General features: G+C 37.8%; 1 protein-coding gene and 1 pseudogene across 2 annotated transcripts in view; both read right to left on the bottom strand.

The window, feature by feature from the left end:
* Positions 1–18,941, bottom strand: part of NHSL1 (NHS like 1) — a 272,793-nt gene that overhangs the window by 216,056 nt on the left and 37,796 nt on the right. The window contains exon 1 of one of the 2 annotated variants that reach the window (XM_064360640.1): positions 4,033–4,049. The exons of the other annotated variant lie outside the window; for it this stretch is intronic. The gene's annotated coding sequence lies outside the window, so the exon portion shown is untranslated. Of the gene's footprint in view, positions 1–4,032; positions 4,050–18,941 lie in introns of those variants that run through there. 2 annotated transcript variants of the gene reach the window in all.
* LOC105732366 (mitochondrial carrier homolog 1-like) lies at positions 14,648–15,473 on the bottom strand (annotated as a pseudogene).

The raw sequence follows: 18,941 nt of genomic DNA, 5'->3' as shown, positions 1-18,941 counted from the left end.
TAAAACATTAAAAAAAAACCTGAAGTAATATCAAACATCTTCCCTGATCACAATGGAATAAAACTAGAGATCAATAAGAGAGGAATTTTGGAAACTATATAAACACATGCAAATTAAACAACGTGCTGCCGAATGGCCAGTGGGTCAATAAAGAAATTAAGAATGAAATTGAAAAATGTCTTAAAAGAAATAATAATGGAAATACAATACACCAAACCTATGGAATATAACAAAAGCAGTACTAAAAGGGAAGTTGATAGCTATATCAAGTATCTACATCAAAAAAGGAAAACTTCAAATAAACAACCTAACAATACCTCTTAATTAGAAAAGCAAGAGCAAACCAAACCCAAAATTCCTCGAAGAAAAGAAATAATAAAAGATCACAGCAGAAATAAAATTGAAATCAAGAATACAAAAGATCAATGAAACAAAAAGTTGGTTTTTTGGAAAAGCTAAACAAAATTGACAAAGCTTTAGCCAGACTAAGAAAAGAAGAAAGAAGATCCAAATAAAATCAGATATGAAAAATGTGACATTACAACTGGTACTGCAGAAATTCAAAGAATCATTAGTGGCTACTATGAGCAATTATATGCCAATAAATTGTAAAATCTATACGAAATGGACAAATTCCAAGAAATACACAATACCAAGATTGAACCATGAAGAAATCCAAAACCTGAATAGACCAATAACAAGTAATGAGATAAAAGAAGTCTCCCAGTAAAGAAAAGCCCAGGACCCAATGGTTTCACTGCTGAATTCTTCCAAACATTTAAAGAAGAACTAATATTAATACCAATCCTTCTCAAACTCTGAAAAATAGAAGATGAGGGGATACTTTCAAACTCATTCTACAAGGCCAGTATTATGCTAATACCAAAACCACAGATACATTAAAAACAAAACAAAACAAAACAAAAAAACTACAGGACAATATCTCTGAAGGATTTTTGCTAGCAAGCTGACCACAGCAATACATTAGAGGCCAAACACAATGGCTCATGCCAGTAATCCCAGCACTTTGGGAGGCTGAGGCTGGCAGATCACTTGAGGTCAGGACCAGCCTGGCCAAATGGTAAAACCCCATCTCTCTTAAAAAAAAAAAAAAAGAAAAAAAATTAGCCAGGTGTGGTGGTGCATACCTGTTATCCTATTACTCAAGAGGCTAAGGCAGGAGAATTGCTTGAACCCAGGAGGAAAAGGTTGCAATGAGCCGAGATTGTGCCACTGTATTGCAGCCTGGGTGACATACTGAGACTCTGTCTCCAAAAAAACAACCTTAGATCTACAGAATGAAGGACAAAAACCATATGGTCATTTCAATTGATGCTGAAAAAGTATTTGACAAAATTCAACATCCCTTTATGATAAACATCCTCAAACAAACGGCTATAAAAGGAACATACCTCAGCATAATAAAAGCCACATACAACAGACCCACAGCTAATATACTGAACAGGGAAAAAGTGAAAGGCTTTTCTCTAAGATCTGGAATGTGACAAGGACACCCACTTTCACCAACTGTTGTTCAACATAGTACTGAAAGTCCTAGCTAAAGCAATCAGACAAGAGAAAGAAATAAAGGGCAACCAGATTAGAAAGGAAGAAGTCAAATTATCCGTCTTTGCAGATGATACAATCTTATGTTTGGAAAAAACTAAAGACCACCAAAAAACAATTCGGCCTGATAAGCAAATTCAGTAAAGTTGCAGGACACAAAATCAACATACAAAAATCAGTAGCATTTCTATATGCCAACAGTGAACAATCTGAAAAAGAAATTTTAAACGTAATCCCATTCACAAATAGCCACACTGCAAAACAAATACATAGGAATTAACCAAAGAAGTGGAAGATCTCTATAACGAAAACAATCAAATACTGATGAAAGAAATTGAAGATGACACCAAAAAGAAAAATGGAAAAATATTCCATGTTCATGGATTGGAAAAATCGACATTGGAAAATATTCATACTACACAAAGGAATCTACAGATTCAGTGCGATCCCTATCAAAATATGAATGACATTCTTCAAAGAGATAGAAGAAACAATCCTAAAATTTATATGGAACCATGAAAGACCCAGAATAGCAAAAGCTACCTTAAGCAAAAAGAACAAAACTAGAGGAAACTCATTTCCTGACTCCAAATACTACAGAGTAATCAAAACAGCATGGTACTGGCATAAAAACAAGACACAAAAACCAATGGAACAGAATAGAAAAACCAAAAATAAATCCATACATCTACCGTTAACTCATTTTTGACAAAAGTGCCAAGAACATGTTAGAGAAAGGATAGTTTCTTCAATAAATGGTGCTGGGAAAACTGGATATCCCTAGGCAGAATAATGAAACTAGATGCCATATCTCTCACCATATAAAAAAATCAAATCAAAGTAGATTAAAGACTTAAATCTCAAACCTCAAACTAGGAAAGTACTACAAGAAAACATTGGGAAAACTCTTCAGAACATTGGTCTGAGCAAAAATTTCTTAAGCAATATCCCACAAGTACAGGCAACCAAAGCAAAAAGAACACGTTGGATCACATCAAGTTTAAAAGCTTCTGCATAGCAAATGATAGAATCAACAAAGTGAAGTGGCAACCCACAGAATGGGAGAAAATATCTGCAAACTATCCATCTGACAAGCGATTAATAACCAGAATATTTAAGGAAGCCAACTCTATCAGAAAAAAAATCTAATCCAATTTAAAAATGGGCAAAAGATTTAAATAGACATTTCTCAAAACAAGACATGTAAATGGCTAACAGGGATATGAAAAGGTGCTCAACAGCACTGATTATCAGAGAAATGCAAATCAATCTCACCCCAGTTAAAATGACTTATTTCCAAAAGACAGGCAATAAATGCTACAGAGAATGGGGAGAAAAGGGAACCCCTGTACAGTTAGTAGGAATGTAAATTAGTACAACCACTATGGAGAATACTTTGGAGGTTCCTCAAAAATCTAAAAATAGAGCTACCATATTATCCAGCAATCTTACTAGGTATATACACAAAAGAAAAGAAAGGAAAATACGTCAAAGAGATATCTGCCATATTTGTTGCAGCACTATTCACAATAGCCAAGATTTGGAAGGAACCTAAGTGTCCATCCACAGATTAATGGATTTTTAAATGTGGTACTTACACACAATGGAGTACTATTCAGCCATTAAAAAGAATCAGATCCATGGCCAGGCGCAGTGGCTCAGGCCTGTAATCCCAGCACTTTGAGAGGCCGAGGCGGGCAGATCCCAAGGTCAGGAGATTGAGACCAGCCTGGCCAATACGGCAAAACCCCGTTTCTACTAAAGATACAAAAAAAATTAGCCGGGCATGGTGGTGCGCACCTGTAATCCCAGCTACCTGGGAGGCTAAGACAGGAGAATCACTTGAAGGCTAGGTGGCAGTGAGCCAAGATTACCCCATTGCACTCCAGCCTGGGTGACAGGGCAAGAATTTGTCTCAAAAAAAAAAAACAAAAGAATTAGATCCTGTCATTTACAACAACATGGATGTAACTAGAGGTCATTATGTTAAGTGAAATAAGCCAGGCACAGAAAGACAAACATAACATGTTCTCACTTATTTATGGGATTTAAAAATTAAAACAATTGAACTCATGAAGATACAGAGTAGAAGGATGGGTATCAGATGCTGGGAAGGGCAGTGGGGTGGGTAGGCAATGGTTAATGGGTACAAAAAAACAGAAATAATAAGACATAGTATTTGATAGCACAACGGTGACTATAGTCAATAATTGTACATTTTAAACTAAAAGAATATAATCGGATTGTTTGTAACACAAAGAATAAATGCTTGACGAATGGATGGATACCTCGTTTTCCATCATGTGATTATTATGCATTGCATGCCTGTATCAAAACATCTCATATACCTCATAAACATATACACTTACTATACACCCACAAAAACTAAAAATTAAGAAAAGATACATGCAATGCTTATCTTAACTTGATTAATCATTTCATTTTCAACAAGAAAAGTATACTTACTGTCAAGGAGGCAGAAAAGTTAAGTCCTAATTGAATCTACATCAAAAGAAAAAGAGAAAAAGAAACTTTCTATTTAAATTTGTTGAAAGCTTCAATTATTCAACTGACCTGAGAAAATGAAACTTGGTTACACTATTCCTGGGTGCATTTGCATCTTTCCTCAGAAAGCCCGCATAGGAGCTTTCATTGCACTAACTTCCAACCCTCTGCTGTCTTCCCAGCCACTATGGATCAAGCTGCATATTAATGAGTAGGAGCAGCCAGAATATAGGAAACTCAGCCAAGAATACTAGGACAGACAAGAAAAGAGCTCACTATTTTCAAGAAAACATCTTTCAAGAGTTCTGGGCTCCCAGAAGTCAAGCCAAAACAGAGAGAAACTGCCTTTGGATAGGGATAAGTAAGTTTGAGCTTTGCCCACAGGGGATGGTAAAATGGTTTTCTTCTTTTTTTGTACCATCTGTTTTAATAAAGTTAAACCTGGGTTACAGCAGATTCATACTTACATCAGAATTACTTGATTTGTTTGGAGAGATAACAAAATGCATAGTGTTAGGAATCAAGAACTTGAAGGAATTTATTATTTTTTTAAGAGCCATCTGGAAGCACTGTCAAATTACTTCTTTTCTGTACCTACTCCTGGGAACAATTATGGATATTCCATGAAAATATCTTAAAGATAAAACACATTATCTAAAAACTTGAGAATTTGGTATAAAGTATATTTCATTCACCACAAATAAATAATTCCCCTATAACAACTTTTCCTCATGGACTTTTTAAAAATTGATGTTTAACCTTCTCATTCTTACAAACCATTTTCAAATTTTAGCTTTTTATTTTACGAAATGCAGCTTTTTCTCCAGAATGCTGTATTTCATCATAAATACCTGACAAAGTTCTATCAGAATTTCAAAATTCTCATCATTGTATTGCACAGACTATAATCTCATGGAGAGCTGCAAACAACCCTATCTTTGAACTTTTTGTGTTACATGCAAATTGGTAAAGCCCTGCACATTTCTGTAACACTTCCCCCTTCTGAATAATCTAGAGGTCTTATTGTCTATACCAAGTATGGATTAGTTTTTCTCCATCTTGTAGCATCTTGGTGCCCATCTAGTCTGCACCCTCTATTATACAGTTATGGAAACCCCAAGGCAAAAGTTCCCTTACATTACAAAGTGGTATAGCCAGAAAGTGAAAGGAACTCAACTATTCTGACTTTTAGGCTATGGAAAACAAACTTATTCTGTAACTTCTTAGTATTTCTCAGCATTTTCATTGCACCATTCAAAACGTCTAGCATGTAGCATGCATTTCAAAAATACAAATAACCCCTGAACAACACAAGTTTGAAGTACATGGATCCACTTACATGCAGATTTTCTTCAGCCTCTGCCACCCCTGAATTAGCATGACCAATCCCTCTTCCGCCTCATCAGAGTATGATAAAGATGAAAAGCTTTAGGATGATCTACTTCCACCAATGAATAGTAAATATATCTTCTCTTCTTTATGACTTTCCTTTCTCTAGCTTTCCTTACTGTAAGATACAGTATATATGTGACATGCAAATTATGTGTCAATTGACTATGTAATTAATAAGGCTTCTGGTCAACAGATGGTCATTAGTAGTTAAGTTTTCAGAAAGTCAAAGTTATACATCGATTTTCGAATGCACAAGGTTGGTATCCCTAATCCCCAGTCCCAGTTGTTCAAGGGTCAACTGTATTTACTGGTTGATTAAACTGAGGCCACCTTCAATCTTGAACCCATTCAAGCACATGAGCTGATCCATTACCAGACTGAATTCTCTGAACATACACAAACTGTCAGCTTTGCTGACATCAATGGGCAATGGTTTTACAACTGACAAATAATGTTTCCAATATTGTAGACCTGGTTAAAGGCAGAATTTAAAAACTAATGGAAAACAAAACAGTCCTCCTACCCCAAAACCAATCTCAGCTGATGAAGATTCTTGCCCCTCTTAGTTGAGGTGGGCAGATCATGAGGTCAGAAGTTTGAGACCAGCCTGACCAACATGGTGAAACCACATCTCTTCTAAAAGTACAAAACTTAGCTGAGTATGGTGGCACATGTGTTTAATCCCACCCACGCAGGAGGCTGAGGCAGGAGAATTGCTTGAACCCAGGAGGCGGAGGTTGCAGAGAGCTGAGATCACGCCACTGCACTCCAGCCTGGGTGACAGGGGAAGGGAGGGGAGGGGAGGGGAGCGAGAGCGAGAGCGAGAGAGAGAGAGAGAGAGAGAGAGAGGAGAGAGAGAGAGAGAGAGAGAGAAAGAAGGAAAGGGAAAGGAAAGGAAGGAAGGAGAGAGAAAGAAAGAGAGAGAAGGAAAGAAAGAAAATAAATAAATCATGGCAGTCAGTGGAACTCCTCTGCTTTCAGCATGCCCTATCCAAACCCATGAACTGCCTTCCCAGGAATACCGGACCCAACCTTTCTTCCTCTCTTACACGATCAAGTGTCCCTTATTCTTTGCTAAATTCTTCTGGCCTGTGAAGATACAAAGCCCCTTTCTAGTTCCATCCGAAAAGATATTCTCTCACTCTCAGTCCCCACCTTCTCTCTGTCTCCTATATCTTCGATTTCTATAAATATTTCAATGCTTCTTCCACATAAAAAGTTTCTGAAGTGGAAACAAATTTCCATGTTCTCTAACATATCATTTCAGACTATAAGAGGAAAGAAAAAAATTAAGGTATCATGCTTACTTTATTACAAATGAATTCTTTTTTAAAATTCAGTTGACATCTCATTAAACTTTCCCTTATATCATATTATATTATGCTCCCAAATTCATACAAAAAAATAAATTTTTAAAAGTAAGTTGAGAATCAAATCATTTAAATTTTTGGGTTGTCAATACTTGGCCAGACTCTGTTATAAAATACCTAATTCGGGCCGGGCGTGGTGGCTCACGCCTGTAATCCCAGAACTTTGGGAGGCCGAGGCGGGTGGATCACGAGGTCAAGAGAGTGAGACCATCCTGGTCAACATGGTGAAACCCCGTCTCTACTAAAAATACAAAAAATTAGCTGAGCATGGTGGTGCGTGCCCGTAATCCCAGCTACTCAGGAGGCTGAGGCAGGAGAATTGCCTGAACCCAGGAGGCGGAGGTTGCGGTGAGCCGAGATCGTGCCATTGCACTCCAGCCTGGGTAACGAGCGAAACTCCGTCTCAAAAAAAAAAAAAAGAAAAAAAAAATACCTAATTCTACAAGAATTTATATTTCTCCACCCATAAAAATTAGAAATTTTTTAAAAATTTGTATTTCTCCTCAAATGAGCACTTAGTGCTGTATACATTCTCTAATTAATTTACAATTTTATACACAGAGGGAAAAAAACATTAAAACCTGGATGAGTCAGGACAAGACTTTGAAGAGAACACAGAATTTGACTACACCCTTATAAAATGTTGACTTAAGGCAGAGAAGATGAAGGCAGAGAAGATGAAGAACCATCTAAGAGGAAAGAATGGCACAGGCGAAAAAGCTTGAAGGAACTCGTGCGAAATGTATAGTGTTGGTTGTGTGTCTCCACTAAATGGTTTAGAAATCATGGAAGGTCAAACTGAATAAAGGAAGAATATGATTACTCCAGATTGTAGTGAACCATGAAGTCTAGGCAAAGGAGTTCAGGCTTGATTTCTTTGTTTTTGTTTTTCTAAGACAACATAAATTTTAAGAAAATAAAAGAGTAGAGTGATATCTTAGAGCCTTGAGTCTGGCAATAATGTAAAGACTAGAACAGCAGTAAGAGGCCAGTGGCAGAGGCAGGTGGTAATTAGTAGGGAGAGCCAAAAGAAGGCTCAGACTGTGATGTAGGCACACGGAGATAAGGGCGGTGGGTTGCTGGGGGGAGACGATCATAAAAAGGAAACTTAAGAGTTCAAAGAAAGACGCCATAATTAAAGGGTAACCATTCCCAAAGTATTTCACTCTAAGATGCCTTTAAATATTGGATCTGCTTCATAAACGTCCTCATCAAACACAAGTGGTTATTTTCAAAAGGCTGGTATTTTAAGCTTACCTATCCCTACCATGAGCTTAAACACCAGGTAGAAGACATCTTAAAGATGTCTTAAAGAAAACAGATCAAGTCAATATAATATAGTAAGTGAGATGATATTTTTCAGCAGCAGCTACCATTTATTGAGGGCTTACTATGCATCCAGCACTGTGCTGGGTCCTCTGCCAACATCATTTTTCCTCTTCACAATTCTGCAGGTATAAATATTATTAGTTCCTTTTCTAAGACTTTATTTTTTTAGAGTAATTTTAGGTTGACAGCAAAATTGAGAGGGAGATACAGATCCCAACCTCCCTACCCCCCACACCTGGACAGCCTCCTCCATCATCCACATCCCCCATGAGTGGTGCATTTGTTACAGCTGATGAACCTACGTTGACATGTCATTATCACCCAGAGGTCCATCATTCACATTAGGGTTCACTCTTGGTGTTGACATTTTGTGTGTCTGGACAAACACATAATAATGTGTACCCACCATTAAACTCAGTCTAACAATTAAATAATCAGCCTGAAGAAGGGTACATCTTTAAAACTAGCAGAGCCAATATTCGAACCCATACATACTATATGCGTTGCATAAGATGGAAACATACCTGAATTAGCATTTAGAACCTTTGACAAATAGTATGCTTAAATAAATCTCAGTCATCAAAATTATGTACTATTTTAACAGAATTGGAGGACTTACACTTTCAATAAAAGTTAAGCAGCTTGGTAGTTCATGCCTGTAATCCCAGCACTTTGGATGGCCAAGGCAGGCAGATCACCTGAGGTCAGGAGTTTGAAACCAGCCTGGCCAACATGGTAAAACTCGTCTCTACTAAAAATACAGAAGTTAGCTGGGCATGGTGACAGGAGCCTGTAATCCCAGTTACCCAGGAGGCTGAGGCAGGAGAACTGCTTGAACCCAGGAAGCAGAGACTACAGTGAGTCAAGACTGTGCCACTGCATTCCAGCCTGGGCAACAGGGCAACACTCCACCAAAACAAAACAAAACAAAACAAAAAACTGAGCAGCTCAAATGCCTTCAAAACAAACTTTATCTTGGGATTCAGAAAAGTATTTTGGCTATTTGAGAATTGTATCTTTTTACTATAAACAAAACATTTCTCAAATTTATATTATTAGTCATTTAAAAAAGGAAATCATTGAACAAGACTGCAAAATTCTCAAAAACACTTTTAAATTATAATATTCAACAAGAAGCAATTTCTTCCAAAGTATCAAACAGCTGAAAAAGTGATCTGTATGGAAAAGCTTAAAAACATATAACACACAAAACCACCTTTTCAAAAAAGAGAAACAGGCATTGCTGTGTTATTAATACTGTTATTATCTGAAAATCTGGTTTTTACTTAAAAGAAGCATGGACTATGAGATAAGGAAACAGGGTGATAAACAAAATGAAGGAGAAAAAAGATAAATTATTTCTTAATAAAAGTCAACTTGATTGATGTGTTTTCTACATGGGTACATATTTTAAATGTATCTACTAACTTAAAATGTTTGTCCTAGAGTCAATTAATATTGGTAGAGTACTTACTATGTATAGACACAGATTTAAGGAATTTTATTTCAACTCCTTTATCCTAATTAGCTAATATATATTGTCTCTAACCTTGAATACAGAGTCAATAATTCTGAAACCTAAACATCTAAAAGCCCTCTAGGGGCCTGACCATGAATTCTAGAACAAGAGTCATCTGTCACTGAGGCACGGCATGATGTGTATAAACCTTTAAAACCACAAAGGGCAAAAGAAATGTTTCCAGGTCACATCTTACTATGTGGTTCTGTTCTAAATGATGTCTCCGTTTAATGTTATTGTATGATTTGATGACAGGATGATAGAGTTATATATGATAATCATTTTCAATAAGTCCATGAACACCAGCACAATCTGGCAGCAGGGTGGACCACACTGAACCATCAACCCATTTCTCCGAGCAGCTGGGCCCCAGGTGCTCAGCACTCTAGCCCTTCCCTCAGCCACAAAGGTTCTCCCATTCCTCTCCCATCTTTGCTCAAAAGTCACCTTAATGAGGCCTGCCGGCTACTGAAAATTATAACCCACTCTCTCTCCTAGATGTCCGTTAGCCTGCTTTATTTGTTCTATAGCACTAACCACCTACTATAACATGGATTTTGTTATTGTAGTGTTTTTCTATCTGCCCACGCAAACATCACCAGAGCAGGAATTTTGGACCTTTTATTCACTGAGCAACCTGAAGAATTTAAAAGATGTCTGGCAGAAAATAAGTGCTTAACATATATATATATATTTGTTAAAAAACATTTTAAATGAATGAGAGTATGATATAATCAGCAAAAAGATAAACCTAGAGCCAACATTTCTTTATACTTTTTCAGGTGGGAGAAAAACTTAAATACAGGCAGTTACCATAGACTCTTAGTACAAGTTCTCAAGAACCTATAAATTTCCTCTTGTTATGTAATTATAGGACTACAGCAGCCTTTCCAATGCATCTTTCCTACTCAAGCATCTTCCAACTCAGTAACTCCAGAAACATCTTAACATTCTTAACATACCACACAAATCCCTGGTTACATACCACATAAATCCCTTGTTATAGGTTTTCAATATGGAATTATAAGAAAATTAACTACACCAATATTTTTAACCCCTAACTCCAAATAACCTGTTGTGAGGATTAGAAATAATATATTGAAAAGACTTAACATATACAGGTACTTGAATTAAAAATTCTTATCAACTAGCCACTTGGGAGGCTGAGGCAGGAGGACAGCATGAGCCTGGGAGGCAGAGTTTGCAGTGAGTCCCTGTAGATTGCACCACTGCACTCCAGCCTGGGCGGCACAGCAAGACCATCTCTGTGGGGGGGAGCAGAATCTTACCAATGCTTCTAGTCTTGGGTGGTAGAATAAATCAGTGACTATCCATTGAGGAAGAAATAGGAAAACAATTCCCTCAATACAATCTGGCAATCTAAAATTGATGAAGTTCTACCTAAATCAGCAACTCCTGAGGGTAAAGAATGAGGGGTAAACTGATTAAAAAGCTAAATTCATTAATTTGAACAAAATTTGAGTATGTACTTACAAATGCTAGGGTCTGTTCTCCATTCTGGGTTTACATTCATGAGCAAATAAAATATGACTCTGCTCTCCTGCAGCTTACAACCTAGTAAGAAAACATTTCTCTACTTTTACACAATCACACAGTCCCAAGAGGGAGGAAACACTGGTGTATTCAAATAAGAACTGTTAGAGGCCATTAAGAATTTTACTTATAATGGCTCAATTACTGCCTGAAATAAATGAACTATGAGACGGGAGTACTTTAATGTGAATGTTGTTCTCCATGTGTCTAAATTTTGATTCCCAGTTTTACAAATATCAGTGATGGAAGCATAAAATCTCGGTCATCATTTGCATCCAGAGGACACAGCATCCAACTCTCAGCTTCTCGTTTCTGAACTAATCTCCCAAACACAGTGAGTCACCAAAGGACCAGCATTGGTTACCAAAATGAATATATTTTGTTCTGTAGTTTCCTGTCCTGGGGGCGAAAATACAAAACAAAACAAAAAATGGAGCAACGTACAGCACAAAATATTCAACTAGAGGCATCATGCCAAGAAAGCAACAGGAAGTTTTATATTTAAGCCAAAGACTCCTGGGTTTCTTTCAAAATTTTAAATCGTGACAATTATCTTGATGTTTCTTGATGAATCAGATCTGTCTACAGAACAAAAGCTTGCTCAGGAGTTTTGTGTACTTTGAGGAATAATTATTTCCTAAGCTTATTCACTTTTTTAAGAAAGCAGCTTACAGACAGATTTAGAAGCTGGTGTACTTGAGGGAAAACATTTGTAATCAATCAACCTACAGAGGCATTTTTCTTGAAATGTCAATGGAAAACAATTTTATGAGGAAAAAGAACTTCAAAACTGATCCCATCAAAAAATATTTCTCATTTTATACATTTATTTTTTGAGACGGAAACTTGCTCTGTCCCCCAGGATGGAGTGCAGTAGCACAATCTTGGCTCACTGCAACCTCCACCTCTGGGTTCAAGTGATTCTCCTCCCTCCGCCTCGTGAGTAGCTGGGATTTCAGGCACCCGCCACCATGCTCGGCTAATTTTTGCATTTTTACTAGAGATGGGGTTTCACCATGTTGACCAGCTTGGTCTAACTCCTGACCTCAAGTTATCCACCTGCCTCGGCCTCCCAAAATTCTGGGATTACAGGTGTGAGCCCCTGCACCAGTATCTAATTTTCTCACATATATTTCTCTTTCAACTTTGCAATTTAAATTGTTGCCAAATTTTTCAAAGTCGCCACTACTTTTAATGAATCATGGTGTGGAAGCTTGCATTTAATTACAATAGCACTGAGTGACATTCAAATCTCTTTAATTTCTTTGCTTCCTTCCCTCTTGGTGTAACTATATTAGTAAATAGCACATAATACATTGATAAAGCTATTTTTATAGCTGATTAGCAGTAATTTATATTTTAACTTTTCAGATCATACATACACACTGTTGCTAAGTAGCTATTAAAATGCACCTATCAATAAATATCAACATAGGAGTGTTTCCATTTATCTATTGCTGTATAACAAACCACCCTAAAACTTAATGGCTTAAAAAAAAAGTACTTGTTTGTTTTGCTCAAGATTCTGCAATCTATGGCAAGGCTCAGCTGAACAGTTCTTCTGCTCACCTCCCCAGTCATCACATAAGGCTGCATTTAGCTGATGGAGACCAGCTAGGATACTTGGACAGCCAAGCCTCCCACTCCCCATTCCCATGTAGTCCTAGGGCCTCTCTCTATTCATGTGACCTCCCACTAAAATAGCTGGACTTCTCAGATATAATTGCTGGGACTTCTCAAAGCTTAGGCCTGAAACTTGCCCAGTATCGATTCTGCTGATTTTATCAGTTAAAGTCTCAGACTTATGCCACAAACAGGAGGGGCCTACCCAATGGTGTAAATACTGAAAGAAGTACTTTTCTTGGAGCCCTCACTGTAACAGGTCATAAGACCAATTTATATTTCATCTTCAGAACTTATATTGTATTCCTGGGGGCTATCAGCACAGGAGAGGCAAGAATTTTTTTAATTTCTGGGAAAATATTTGAATGCAAGTCAACAGATGAGTAGTAGATTGGGGTGAAAGATGAATACAGTCAACTATAAAAATAGTATATTTAAATAGCATTAGTATAAAAATGTAGACCTTCATATAAGACCTTCATATACCTTTTTAATGTAAGTTGTGTATTGGTAAAATTATAAAGGAGTTGTATATAGAGGCTTAGTTATTATTATGTAACACATAATCTTCAAGAAGCTGAACAAGGGAAATGATACACCAGGTTTATTATGGGAAAGTGTATACACTACACTTCATCCACCAATAGGGTGAGTGTCAGGTTAACCAGTAGAATCAGTGGAAAGATAAGAGCAGCAAGCAATCTCTTAACCTTTCATCCAGAACCTCTCACAGACCACTGGCCTGGGAGCGTGTGGGTTCTATACACTTCATCTAGTCAGTCTCTCCCTGGGAAAGGAAGTGAATACTCTCATTCATACACCCTTTATATTCAATAGCTTTACTTCCTCAAGTCAATGAAGCCATTCTGAAACTTGATCCTCTATGGATCTTCCTTATATTGGACCTATATGTAAAAATATCTTTATTTCCTTCTATAAAGCCATAAAAAAACCCAGGGAATTCTGTTTTTTTTCAACACCAATACATATATTTGCAGGAGATGGGGTCAAATTGTACCACGAACTTTAAAACTGGGTAGGACTAGAGATGCTGATCTGCCCAGCCTCTGGGTATTCACACCTGCACAGGTAACCAGATCCTATACGCAAGGCATCACCATTAAACAGATGAGCATTAGATGAGGAGGACATATTCTGAGTAGTCATATGATTTCCCATTCAGAGGAAGGAGCTGCCCTCATATCAGAAGAGCAGTATTGAGAAAAACGCAGGCAGAGCCTGGCATCCGCCTCCTAGCATAGGCCTAGACATGATGGTGGCCGCGTGCCAGGGAATCACACCCTATTTACAATGCAGGAGAATGATGCTCCCAGCTGAGCTGCAGGATATGCACTGGGCTGACTGGAGGGGTAGACAGGGTGTGGTCTGACCCCATTAGCCTTTCCCTGTCCAACCTGGGCCCCCATGTGCCATTCTCTGGCCTTCTGCACAAGACAGACTCAGCAAATCCAGGAGGCACAGAGATTCTGCCAAATCCCCATCTCTCCCCACCTTCACCAGGTCTGACAGGTGACCCAATCCACTGGGTGCAGCCCCACCCATACCCAACTCCACATCTGGACAGACACATGGCAAATACGGAAACTGAAGCCCAACTGGGCTGGAACACACCTGGTTGTTGCTGGGTTGGAGTCATCTTGCAGGTATCCCAAGATGGTCAGGCCTCACTGGTGGTGCCCAGGTCCTGAGACCATGTTTTAGATGGCTCAAGTTACTCCAGGGTGAAACATGATCCTGATGACACCCAGGGGAGAAGCAGGTTGGAGTCTCAGAAGAGCTGGCCCTTTATACTCAAGTACTTCCAGCAGTGAATCCGGGATTTGAACACCGGGGAGTAACAGGGGAGCCCAGCCTGCAGGCTGCCGACTAGCAGGAAGGGGTAGGTCAGCATGCTTATTGCAATCCCCATCACATACTTGGTGTGGCCCCGGATGGCCGGGGCCTGGCGGAAGCTGTCATCCACCAGGTAGGCACTGATGAAGTGGGCCAGCAGGTTACAGCCCCACAAAAAAACCACATTGCCCAACAAATTAAGGAGGTAAGGGATTAATCCAACAAATCCCAGCAAACCTTCCTCTTTGAAAATCTTCCCAGTGGAGCTCAGCACACCACTGTATTTGGCTTCCCATCCCACAAACTGGACCATGCAGCACATTGAAATGACATGCAGCGGGTGGGCCAACATGCGGACACGCACTGCATCATCATCTCGTAGGAGGTCTTCTTCACAACTTTCTTCAGCAAAGTCTTCATATCATCCTTGTAGGAAACCTGCTCAATCTCATCCAGAGGGAAAACCTTCTTCAAGCTACCCCAGGTCACAGTGGAAAGGGCACTGGACATCAGCCAGGGTTTCAGGCCTTGGAAAAGCCCTATCTTAGCATCCACTTGCACAATGTACTTGGTGTAGGTGAAGAAGACTGGGATATAGAGGGCTTTCCTCCCCAGCACATAAGGCTTTGTGTTTGGGTCTTCCGTAATTAAAGCAAGTTCGATCTGATTGTAACAAAGTTGTTCTAAATTACCTCGTATTTTGATAACATGCCATAAAACTCATCTGTTAAGCTTTAATAGCTACCCATGCCAGCCAACTTAATGTATATCTAATATTTTTCAAATAAAAAACTCATGTGTATTACAACTGACCTTTACTGATATTTCTTCAGTGTAATCTAAATGTTGACAAGCTTTTTTCCATTTATTATTTAAATAAGCAAAACGGTTAAGGAACACAAAGAATTCTATTCAAAGAAACTCACAAAATAAATTTTGGAGCACAAACTGTGGTATGACAGTTTTCCTTTGTATTTCTAAACATCTACTCATAAGACTTTCTTTTTGCAATCTGCAAGCTTCTTTCATCAAGCCAATTGGTTTAATTAGCATTTACATCATTTTAAGTTATGACGCACATTAACAAAATAAAACAGTTGTAGAAACAACAAAACCACTTACTCAGAAATCACCTAACCCTAACCTTATCTCCTCTTTCCAAATGCAGCAGCTTCTTCTTTAGATGAAAGGTGAATGGAAAGGAATGTTTACAAGGGGAAGAGGATAGTAGTAATAACATGGACCCACAGCATATATACTATCTATATACTCAACTGAAGGATCTCCTAAGAACGTTCCAGAAGCTACATGACAGAAATGTCAGTCATTACATTCACCATCAGCAAAGAGCTCAAAGCTCTTACATGAGCAAAGTTACATTGACAGGAGTGCCCATTAGAAATCACAATAGGTGTCAGACACCGTGCTACCACTGACCACACACAAATGAGATCAACAGAAAATACCATCTCAAAGATATGATTAGACTGAATATATACAAAATTATTTCACACTTTTTTGGGATTAAATACTTTTACCTAAATTTAAAGTAACACAATAAATACTCATTGCTTCTGTTTCTTACTAACAATACAGACCATGAAACTGTATCAGAACATCAGTATTCAATAATTTTATGTTCTAGTTGATAGTCCTTAAAGAACTTTCACTTCATCTTCTTTGCTCGATGAAATAATATTTATCATTTTGTGTTCACCTTTGCTAAAATGGATCAGTAATACCTCATAAAATTTAAATTAAGGTATGGCTATATCACAGAACTTTAAAAGACCATTTTTCTAACATTATTTTTAAATCTAGAAAATAAAATCATATTTCCATTCACATCATTTTTTATGAAGATACAATTGCTAAAAAGAATAATTCAAGTAAGAAAGTTAGAATTAGTTGAAAACAAGCAAAAAATATATATAACCACTTAGGAAACACACAATGCAAAACAAATTAGTTAAATCATCACTGTTATTCTCTAAGCAATTGAAAATACCTACCCCTAAAAGGGGAGAAACACAAAAGTGCGAATAGAATTTCTAACAGAAAGGCCATTGTTTACCCATAAGTTTCACATTGTAAGAATATGAACACCTGCCAGATAATTAAATACACCCACATGCAGAATCTTCCATCACTTTTTAAAATTTTAATTGCCTCCATTTATTATAATCACCAACAGGTAATTTTCTAAGCAACATAAGATCGGCATTGGGATTAAGGTTAGCTAAATAGTCTAAATTAGTTTAAGCAACTACTTTTGGATAATCAGTTGCACTTCTGCCCACTCACAAGGCGAAGCTGTTGAAATTCAAGGATTTCCTCTGCATTCTCTTGCCTGCAGAGCAAAACAGCTACCACAGAGTCAAGTTCAGTAACTGCACTGGAGCAAGGAAAATTAAATTGCTCAGTGAAATTTAAGTTTAGTAGGGCATAACACTTCTTCATTCTGCACCCAAGACAATTTGACTTTTCATAGCTATTATATCTCCAAGTCCAAATAGGTGACATGTATCTCTAAGCATTTAAGTTCCTCTTAAAAAGCCTTAGTCTTGGCTGGGCATGGTAGCTCACTCCTGTCATCCTAGCACTTTGGGAGGCCAAGGAGGGCAGATCATGAGGTCAAGAGATCAAGACTATCCTGGCCAACATGGTAAAACCCTGTCTCTACTAAAAATACAAAAATTAGCTGGGTGTGGTGGCATGCACCTGTAATCCCAGCTACTTGGGAGGCTGAGGCAGGAGAATCGCTTGAACCTGGGAGGCAGAGGTTGCAGTGGACCAAGATAGTGCCACTGCACTCCAGCCAGCAACAGAGCGAGACTCTGTCTCAAAAAAAAAAAAGGCTTAGTCTTTAACCCTTCACAAAGTATTGATATGATTGACAACTTATTTTCTGAAATGCCACCATCAAGTATGAAACTGTTGCCTCAGGCAGGGCAGTAATAAACTGTGCTTTGAATAAATGTTTAAAGCTGAGATTCTCCATACAGGCATTTCTTAACTCAGAAATATTTCACATCAAAACGCAGTACTCACATTATATGTGCATATATATGTACATAGAAACACATATTGAAAACACACAAATAAATATGAAACGTTTCACGAAACATGTCTTACCCAGTTACTGTATGATACTCTCCAATATTTTATATTCTATTGCTTTGTTTACATTGCTCATGTCCTTAATTTGGTTTCACCAACCCAATGATGCAGTAGCAACCACAGTTTGGAAAATACAGCTCTTTCTCTACAAACACCAATTCATAGTGCTTCATAAAATTTACTCCTGCCAATCAGGATCAGTGTGACACTCTGTGCAGATGGGACTAAAAACACACTCCAAAGAGGTGACTGATTTGTAAATGAGTCTGCTTTTGATACATGAATGAAATAGGCAGCAGAGAATCCAGAGCAGACGAGCACAAACTGCATATCTAAGAGCAAATTAGTCATTTATCACGAAACTGAAGGTACTCTGTTGCAGACTTTTTTGGACGGGAAAATGGAAATTTAAACATGACTTTATTTTTTCTTATTATGCTTGCAAAACAAATTAACTGATACTATCATGTTGAAAAACATGTGGGAAAATGTGTATGCTGTTATTAGGACTGCAATTTTGTACAGCCACTGTGGAGAGTGATTTGGGAGCATCGGTAAATTTTGAACATGCATATCCTTTGACCCAGCAATTCTTCTAGTTTGTGCTATGCTCTTGCACATGCAAACCAGTAGATGTGTAAAGACATTGGCCATTGATGAGAAAATACTTATGGTACAATCACATTTTTAAAATTATTTTAATTTTTTAAAAGAAATATTAAGAACAACAGGTATTTCCGTATCATTTTCTTTTTTTTATGTGACAAATTCAGTTTCTTGTCAGTACACATATCACTGTTTCTCAATGAGATGTTATTAGTATTCTGGGCCAACTATTTCTTCATAAAATGCTCCTGTGTGTGTGTGTGTGTGTGTGTGTGTGTGTGTGTGTGTGTGTATTTTAATCCCGAGGTAAGGGTGGTATCAGCCTTGACTGAAAAACAAAACAAAACAAAAACCCACTATTCCATGTGTAATGAGGAGAAAAGAATTTTTAAAAGATGTTATGAGGTTGGTAAAAGCCAGTTGCAGAACAATACATATAGTATGATTCTAATTATGTGAAAAGAAACCAACCACAATCTGTGGGTGTGCACATGAATATGAGT

Source organism: Aotus nancymaae, unplaced genomic scaffold (assembly GCF_030222135.1).
Source record: "Aotus nancymaae isolate 86718 unplaced genomic scaffold, 86718_ANA_hifiasm-v0.15.2.pri h1tg000040l, whole genome shotgun sequence".
In the NCBI taxonomy this organism is placed as follows: Eukaryota; Metazoa; Chordata; class Mammalia; order Primates; family Aotidae; genus Aotus; species Aotus nancymaae.
The sequence above is the reverse complement of the archived record's forward strand: the minus strand, read 5'-3'. Positions and strand labels throughout refer to the sequence as shown.